The sequence below is a fragment of the Cryptomeria japonica genome, chromosome 1, assembly GCF_030272615.1.
Source record: "Cryptomeria japonica chromosome 1, Sugi_1.0, whole genome shotgun sequence".
Classification (NCBI taxonomy): Eukaryota; Viridiplantae; Streptophyta; class Pinopsida; order Cupressales; family Cupressaceae; genus Cryptomeria; species Cryptomeria japonica.
This window is the reverse complement of record NC_081405.1, coordinates 596,338,000-596,347,598: the sequence shown is the minus strand read 5'-3', so window position 1 is coordinate 596,347,598 and position 9,599 is coordinate 596,338,000.

Genomic DNA, 9,599 nt, shown 5'->3' with positions numbered 1-9,599 from the left:
TGAATTTTAACCTTAAGTCTTTTAAACCTAGTAAAGAAACTAAATGGATTAATTTTGGGCCAATGTTGGTCGAGTATCGCTTGCCAGAGATAATGGATGCAATTGGCAGTAAGTTAGGGACTTTTTTAGCAGTAGAAGACATTGGAGGTAAAGATTTTTCCAGAGATGTTAAAATTCTCATCGAAATGAGCTCCGTTCTCCAAACCCTAGAACCGATAGTCATTGAATCCAAGTAGGGAAATTAGACTATAACCCCTTCTTTTTTGGTGAGATAGATGTTAAGAATATTATGGTATAATCTAGGCATCAGACAACCAAAACTGTTTGAAATGACCCTCTTGCCCCAATCACATCTATCAATTCTTCCAAGAGCAAGGATAAATCCCCTGCGTAAACCACCTCGACCCCTAGTAAAGCACCCAAGATCAAGAAGCCTAAGCCTAATTTAGTTAGGGGATCCTGTTGTAGTAGAAATAAGAATAATAGTGCAAGTATAGGAAAAGATAATCTCTCTTCAAGTAAGGAAACTTTACAACAATTAATTAGAGAGGTAGATGAGTTTAAGACCAATGTTATAGAGTAACTAGAACTATTGAACTAGTAGATTGATATTGCTTGGGAGGAGGGGGGAGATGAGGTCATTCTTCCAATTCTTGAGGTTGTTGGCGATTTGTCTCATATGGTAGAGGATGGTGAATATTTGGAGGAGGTAGCCGTTAAATCCTTAGGCTGGTTGGAGCATAATGAGGTGGTAGTGGAGGATAGTGCGAGGGGTTCTCCTTCCCCAGGTTTAGTTTCCCCCTTAGGCTTAGGGCAATTGGGCATTAATGGTTCGAATTTAGAGAAGTCTAAACCAGATTGTGGATCCTCCCTTAAGAAAAGAGGTATAAAATCCCTCTCAAAATTGAGGAATATCATTGGGGGGGGGATATTGATCAACCCAAAATTACTATCATTCTAAATTTAGGGAAGGGGAAGTTCCTTCCCACCTCATCATGAAAATATTTACGTGGAATGTTAGGGGCATCAATGCCCCTAACAAGCAACATATTTTAAAACGAATTTTTCAGTTGAAGCAGAAATTGTAATGCTTCAAGAAACTAACCTTAGTGCCTTTGACTAAGAGAATTTTAGTAGGAGGTAAGGTTTTCTTAGATGGGAGGGTGTCTTTGCAAGAGGGGCATTTGGTGGTTTAGGTATCATTTGGGGCCCTAGGTGAGTCTGTGTTGAAGTAGTCTCTAGGAGCAAGTTTTGGTTATGCTCTTTGGTGAGAAGTTTGAACAAAAACCCGAAGTTTACCTTGTTCAATATCTATGGGTCGGTTCCCACTTGTAAAAAGAGAGAGATATGGGAAGAGATTTCCCTCTTTTTTAACTTGCATCATGATTGGAATTGTATTTTAGGTGGGGACTTCAATGTAATTCTTTATCTATCAGAGAAATATGGGGGGTTTATAAGGGAGTCCCAATCTCTTGCAGACTTTAGATATTGGGTGACCTCCAATAACATTATGGACATTTGAATGGACAATGGTGTCTTTACATAGTCCAATAGAAGATCAGGTTTTAGCAAGGTTGTAAAAAGATTAGACAGATTTTTATTCAAAGGTGACATCATTAGCTTCCACTCTATTCTCAAAATTTCTATCCTTCCCTTCTTAGGCTCAGATCATTATCCGGTTTAGCTAATCATGACTGAGGATAAAAAACCAAAGAGGTGCCCCATCAAATTCGAGAAGATGTGGATGGAAAGTAATAATTTTGCAGGTATGGTTGAGAATTGGTGGAAGGACTATAAGGTCTCAGCCTCATAGTTGTATTGCTTTGTCAATAAATTAAAAATTATCAAGAATAGTCTCCTTCAATTGAATAAAGAACATTTTGGCAATATCTTTGAGGCCAAATCTCTTATCGAGGAAGAACTAAAAAATTTAAACGAACTTGTCATCAATGAAGGTATGAATCCGGAGAGTTACCAAAAAGAAAAAATGCTCCTAGGTAGGTATGAGGATATTTTATCCAAAGAGGAGATCTTTTGGAGACAAATGTCTAGAGAGACCTAGTTAGATGCAGGTGACAAAAACACTAAGTTCTTTCATGCAAGTGTCAGAGCCAGAAATAGTATAAATAGAATCACTAAAATCAAGGATGCTTTGGGAAATGTTCTAGTCAAACCAGAGGATATCATGACCGAAGTTGTAACTTTTTTCAAAAATTGCTCAACTCAGAAGCTTCTAACCTAGAAGTACAATCCTGCTTGCTACAAAATATTCCTAAACTAATTTTGGATGAGCAGAATAAGAGGTTGAATAGTAAACTCACCTTTGAAGAGGTGGAAGTAGTGTTGAATCAACTCCATCCAGATAAGGCTCTCGGTCCGGATGGATTCTCAGCTTGCTTGTTCCAAGCATGTTGGGAGTTAGTCGAGGCCTTGGAATGTGCTAGGTATTCTGGGAGATTTCTTAGAGAGATCAATAATATGTTCCTAATATTGATTCCTAAAAAAGAAAAAGTGGAGTATATGGATGAGTTTAGACCCATTGCACTATGTAATACAATTTACAAAGTGTTTGCAAAAACCTTAGCAAATAGAATGCAGATCTTTCTGCCTGATATCATTTCCAATTAACATACCAGCTTTGTTATAGGGAGATCCATTTACGATGGGGTGATTATTGCTCACGAGGCTATTCACTCCATCCAGACTAATCATTCACCCTCTATGCTTGTCAAGATCGATATTAAAAAGGCATATGATAGGGTGGATTGGAGATTCCTTTGCAAATGTCTTGAAGCTTTTGGCTTTGGTAAACAATGGATAAATTTGATTTTTGAATGTATCTCAAGCCCAAAATTTTCTATCCTTATCAATGGTTCTCCAGAAGATTTTTTTGATAGTTCCCGTGGGTTGAGACAAGGAGACCCAATATCTCCTTTTCTCTTTATTATTTTGGCTGAAGCTTTAGGTTGGACTATTCAGATATCACACGATCTAGGCAACATTGAAGGAATCAAGATAACTAGTAATTTGGCTTCGGTGACTCATCAATAGTTTGTGAATGATACTCTACTTTTTGGTAAAAGCAATATTCAAGAAGCTAGGAATTTTAACCTTATCTTAGAATGGTATTCTAGAGCATCAGGGAAAGCAGTGAATAAAGCAAAGTCAAATATCGTTTTCTTCTATATGGATGCTAGATTGGAAAAATGGGATTACGAAATTACTAGGTTTCAATAAAGGTGTTCTCCCATGTAAGTATATTGGGCTCCCTTTGGAGAAAGGCATTAGATCCTCTAGCCTTTGGGATAATGTGATGTCCAAACTTGATCAAAGGCTACAATCTTGGAAAGGGAAGTGGTTGACAGTAGCAGGGAGAGTCATTATGCTAAGATTTGTCCTCTCAGCCATCCCTCAGTATCAAATGTCATGTCTCCCACTCACGACATGAGTTAGAGATAAGCTTGATAAGAAACTTAGAACCTTTTACTGGCAAGGTTTATCTAAGAAGAAGAAGTTTGCATTGATTGCTTGGGATATAATTTGTCTTCCCAAAGAGGTTGGAGGCGTGGGGCTTAGAAATCAAGCATATCAGAACAAAGAGTTAGGGGCTAAGTTGGTATGGAAAATGTACAAGGAACCCCATTTGAATAGGTTAGGATTTTAAACCAAAAATATTTGGGTGCATCTAACCCAGTTAGTATTTTTAGGACTCCCAATCCCCCTAAGGGATCTAGAATTTGAAACTTTTTAGTTAGTTGTAGGGATATTTTATCAAACTAGTTGTCTTGGAACGTAGGCCAAGGTAATCAAGCTCTCTTTTGGGAAGATTCTTGGGGAGGGAATCCCTCCATTCACAGTATTATGAACAATCAAGAATTAAAGAAAGATTTGGAAGCTAAAGTTGGTAGGTTTATGAGAGACTATGTAGAATTCCCCAATAATGACCCCGTGCTTGGATGGCAGCGGAAATATTTGGTACCCTTTAATTTTTCATTTGCTAAGTTGGATCAACTTTCCTCAATTTTAAAGAGTAGGAGAGTTTCATTTAGTTTGGAGAAGGATTCACTTATATGGGCTATCTCACCGATCGGGGAATATAAGGTGAAGGAGGGCTATAATTACATTAGTAAAAACTCGCAGCAAAATAAAACTAATCTTCCTATTTCCTTGTGTTGGAATAAGCTATGCCTGTCGAAGGGTGAGATTTTTTTGTGGGAAACCCTACAAAATAGGATTCTCACGATGGACTGGTTTAGGAAGTTAGGGTATAAAGGACCATCGAGGTGTCCTCTTTGTCTAAAGGAAGAAGAAGATGTGAACCATTTGTTATTGAACCGTGAATATACCAATCAATGTTGGTCTTGGCTGATTGGTAAACTTAATTGGAGTACAACATTGCCTAAGGATTTATTGAGCTTTTTACAAGACTGGCCAACCTTTCTCAGTCACAGTCTTCATGGAGTTTTATGGATTATTACACCCTCTATTCTACTTTGGGAAGTTTGAAAAGAAAGAAATAGGAGGATCTTTAAAGAAAAGCATCTTCCTTTAGACAATCTGCTTAACAAGATGGAAGCATCTATTATTGAAATAACGAATAATAAATTATCCAACCTTTAGTGAAAATACATCATGTTTCCAATTAGAGATGAAAAGATTAGGAAAAATTGGGTAGGACTCATTGTCCCTCCTTTGTCGGTAAAGGTGGGGGATTGACACCAAGGCCAGAAGAGAAGAATGTAGATGGCTCCCTCTGGCTCTTGGATGGTTCAAGTTAAATTTTGATAGGGCCTCGAGGGGGCAATCCAGGGGCTGCTGGCATTGGATGTGTTATTCACTTCTAGGATGGGTCAGAGGTGGCTAGGTTAGCAAGACCCTTAAGATTTACTTCCAATAATGAGGTTGAAGCGAATACTTTGGTTGAAGGGATTTTGTTCAGCAGAGATCTCAGGATCAAGAAACTAGAAATTGAAGGCGATTCCGCAATAGTAATTAACGCTTTGAGATCGGGCAAGGCATATAATTGGAAGATTAATAACCTAATTAGTAGAGCCTTAGAATTATTGAAGTATTTCAAACTCACCACTATTAATCACATATTTAGGGAAGGTAATGGGAAGGTCGATATGCTTGCTAATATAGGTGTCGATGGTACTTGGGTGGAACAAATCGATATTGGGTAGATTAGGGTGTGGGGTTTGAGTGGTAGGGCCCTCAATGAGTGTCAACTTGTTTGTCACCTACTTATGTGATTTAGTATGATTTTGGATGATTTTCAGTCCCTCCTATATGGTTTTGATTAGCTGCTTTGTTTTTTACGGTTGTAGCCTCTCCCCTATTCTTTGGTGTTTTTTTTTTCCATTTTTCCACTCACTTGTGATTTGAAATGGTCTTGGTTAATGTTACATGTGAAAAGGCCATTTTGCAAGAATTGGTTTTCAATTTACTTAGAGGAGGGTTTAGATGCAGTAGGAGAGGTTGTGAAAATTGCAAATGCCTCTATTATAGATGACGGAGAACCTTAGGGAGGACTAATTCTCTTGGACAAAACAAGAAAGGAAAATGAATCAGGTCCAGTGGTTAGTACTAGTGATGGACCGGGGCCAGTTTTGTTTATCTCTTTTAAATATGTTATGTTATTATCATCTCTCTACTCTTGGTTTACGTCGATTAAACTCATAGATATGTTAGACTTGTACATCTTCATGTTTGGGTATTTTGGTCACTCTTTAGGCTTTAGATAAAGTTATCATTGTAAGGTGTCTCTGTAGTTGAGACAAGTTAAAGTAAATTTGCTATGAACTTAATTTGGCTCTGGATATACAAACCTCTAATTAGACTTTATCAGAATCTTAAATTAGTAGTATTGTCTCAAATTTGGCATTTTGGCAATTGCGGTTAGTTTGGCAATTGATCTGGTGTCTTTTGTTATTTGTTTTTCGTTCTTGTTATTGTTTAACCTGACCTCCCTCTCTGTGTTTTCGGGGAAAATATGGTGCTTCCCCGACTTTGGGGTTTGTCTTATGCTACACACACACACACACACACACACACACACATAGTGTTCCTCCTAGACTTGCATTTTGATAGACTTATATAGACATATGGTGGATACTTAGATGGTTATTCATGACTCTATTGCTATCTTAGATGGTATCGATGATGCTAGTTACTTTATGTGGATTTATGTTATGATATGACTCATCATGTTTGGTGAGTTATATGATTGGTGATGCTAGACATACTATATGACATATGGCATTTGATGGTTCCTGTGGATGTTAGTACGTAGAATCACTATGATGGATGGATTAATATGATTCATGGATTTATATGTGTTCAATGTGCATGTGGATTATATGACTTATGATGTTATATTGGTACTAACCTTATATCATGATCATAATTTTGTGCGATGTCTTGATGTTACATTGTGTGACTGTCTTCGTGAGTAGAAATAATGTCATATCATTCATAGCGAGCATGACATGTCATCATGATTCTCTATCAAATGTATGATTATTTTGATGAATATCTATTGTGTATTTTGTGTTTAGTGTTGGATGCAGGCTTGCAGGTATTAGATATCGACTCCACCTGGCTTCACAGGTCTAAGCGTGTCTCTATCCCAATGGCAAGTTGTCGAAGATGACATAGTTTCCCTCACACACTCCAAGTCTAAGTTGTGTACCTTGTTAGTTGCACCGCAATACAAGTTGATGTTAGAGTCTTGAGTTGTGATTATTCCCTTTGTTGGTACGAGGTGATGTGAGTTATTGATTAATTATTTAATATTTATTTTGATTTAATTTATGTTTAAGTGATTTAGTTTATTTAACATTTGATTTATTGTTTTTATTAGAGATTAGTTATTATTTATTGTTAATTAGCTTTTATTTATTTATATTTTTAATGAGTTTAATTAAGTGTTAATTATTGGATTTTATATTTAATTTATTTTAATGTTGCCTTTTGGATTTTTTCTTTATTATTATTTAATTATTGTCATTTAAATTAATTAATATTATTTAACCAAGGCATTGGTATCTTATTAATGGATAAATATTGTTATCCATGGCTATTTATTTAATTGGTGTTGTGGTTTATTATTATTTATTGGATGAATAAATATTGTTATTTAATAATAATTTATCATGGGGTGTGTAAACTATTATTTAATTATTTGTCTTTTTACTCCCCTCTTTGGTTAATTTGATTTATTATATTTTCTACCTACCCTTTCATCCTATTGGTTGTTTTTATAAGAATAGGTAAATAATATCGGTAAATGATATTTACCTCATAATCATGCATAGTAAGTATGAAATATAATTTTATGGATTATTTTGATTGGTTGACGATTTTCAATGGTTTGAATGAAATTTTTATTTATTTTGGTCGTCTGTGCATTGTGCAGGGTTACCATTCTTTTTGGAATTTCTTTTGCGATTTGATTTCTGGATTGGAGATTGTTGGTTGCTGGATTTTCACTTGGTTTGGCTTCGTGGATTGCTCTTCACCAACTTCATTTTTCCATTACTTTGATTTTCCAGGTTGGAGGATCTTACCTTTGAAAATTTCTCAGTTTTTGTTGGAAATGATTGTTTGCACCATGTTTACTCTTTGTTGGTATTTTGGGAGAATGATTATCGATTATTGAATGTGGTTAATGGTATTTAATTTTCATATAATGAATAGAACTTATTGGGAATTGATTTGGGAATTTCAATTTGGTTATTTGTATTCCCTATGTGAGTGCATTGCCAGAATGATATAGGATAATTCTTTAAGTTTAAACACAGATCTTTTGATTTGTCCCCTTGATTTACTTATGGTTCTCTGAGCCTTCCATAGTGTGTATGAGGCCTATTGTGTATTGTGAGTTTTTTGTGCAGTCTGTGAGTGGTTTTTGGAGTGATATTCTCGATGTATGTTTGAATCTCTTGGATTTCTTAGTTCCTTGGCTTCAATTTGGTCTTTCTATATTTTCTGGTGATTCCCTTAGTCGATTATCGAGTCCTTATGTAAATTTGGGCAGTTTCATGCCTTAATTGTTTCTTTTTTTCCCTTGTTTTCCCCTTCTGGTTCATGTGTGCTATTTCAGAGTCATATGCACTAAAACAAATGTTATATGCACTAATTTGCATGTTATATGCGTTGTTTTGCATGTTATATGCATTGTTCTATTTGTATTTTGAAGTTTTCAGGGTTTCTGAGTTATGGGTTTTGCCAGTTAGTTTACGGGGGCTTCCCAAAGGCTTTGTGTGATTGATTTGAGATTATTTGAGATTCCTATGATGTTATATTGTTTGTTTTAGGGTATTTCATGCTCCGTTAAGTGGTTTAGTGTCTTACCGTTGAGGTTTTTTATATACTCTATTTAGCTCCAACAAGAGAGTGATTATCCCTACTGTTGAGGAATGATTTTGATAGCTCCAGTGAGATGTATTGCCTCACTGTAGAAGATTAAATGTGATTTGGTTATCTCTTACACTTATGTGTATGCCTTGATGTGATATTGCATTGCTTTTCATGGAGGCTCTTGCTTGATATGAGTGCATGTTCCTTGCTATGTTTCAGATTGTTTTTCAGTTTTGCTATGTCGGTATTTGTATTCTTGTGATCCTTCATGTTGTTTTTATGTTGTGTATATTCTACCCTATGGTTATGGTCCATGGTTGGGAGAGTGGGCTCTTGCATGTGTTGGACCTAGGTCATGAGCATTAGATCTCTAGGAAGGGGGTCTAGACCTATGGAGCCACATGAAGAGTTTATGTTGTAATTTCAAGTGATAACATAATAATAATTGATTAGCGGGCTTGGGCAATTAGAAATTCACCTAATCAAGATAAAGAATATGTTGTTGTATGCCCCAATTGGACAAACCCAGGGAGATGGTTTTGGGATCTCAGATTGGGAAGATCGTTGGAGCGGTTAACTGATCTCCTTTGTATGACTCCAAGGAGAAGACAGATTCCACATGAGGTTAGCATGTGATGACACTCTACCCCACTTGTGTCCATTATCCATATGTCTTGGTTGTTGGTCATGCCTTTGGGAGAGTTTGGTTGCTTTGATTTAGCCATGTGATGTATTTTGATATTGTAATCCTTTGTTGGAGTCTTGTAATGTCATGTTGTATCCTTTGGTTGATAGTGTTGAGACATGGACCAGCTAGGACTCGAACCTAGGACCTTCCATCGCTGCTGGAGTGCTCTACCACTAAGCTATTGGCCCCTCTTGGACCAGTCCATCGTCGGTCTGGGTGTGGCTTATTTCCAACACCAACACCCCCCCTTAAGCCACACCTCTCGTGTGCTTGGGGCTCCTAGCCTGGACCTGGCTCTGATACCATGTTGAGTTATGGACCAGCTAGGACTCAAACCTAGGACCTTCCATCGCTGCTGGAGTGCTCTACCACTGAGCTACTGGCCCCTATTGGACCAGTCCATCGTCGGTCCAGGTGTGGCTTATTTCCAACACCAACAGATAGGTGTTAGCTTAGGTCTTGAGTGTGAGTTGGAACCTTATGTCATCTCCTGGCACGGGGGGTGGTTCCTATTTGGTTCATAGTTGAGTGGTTTGATGCCTTCTTCCAT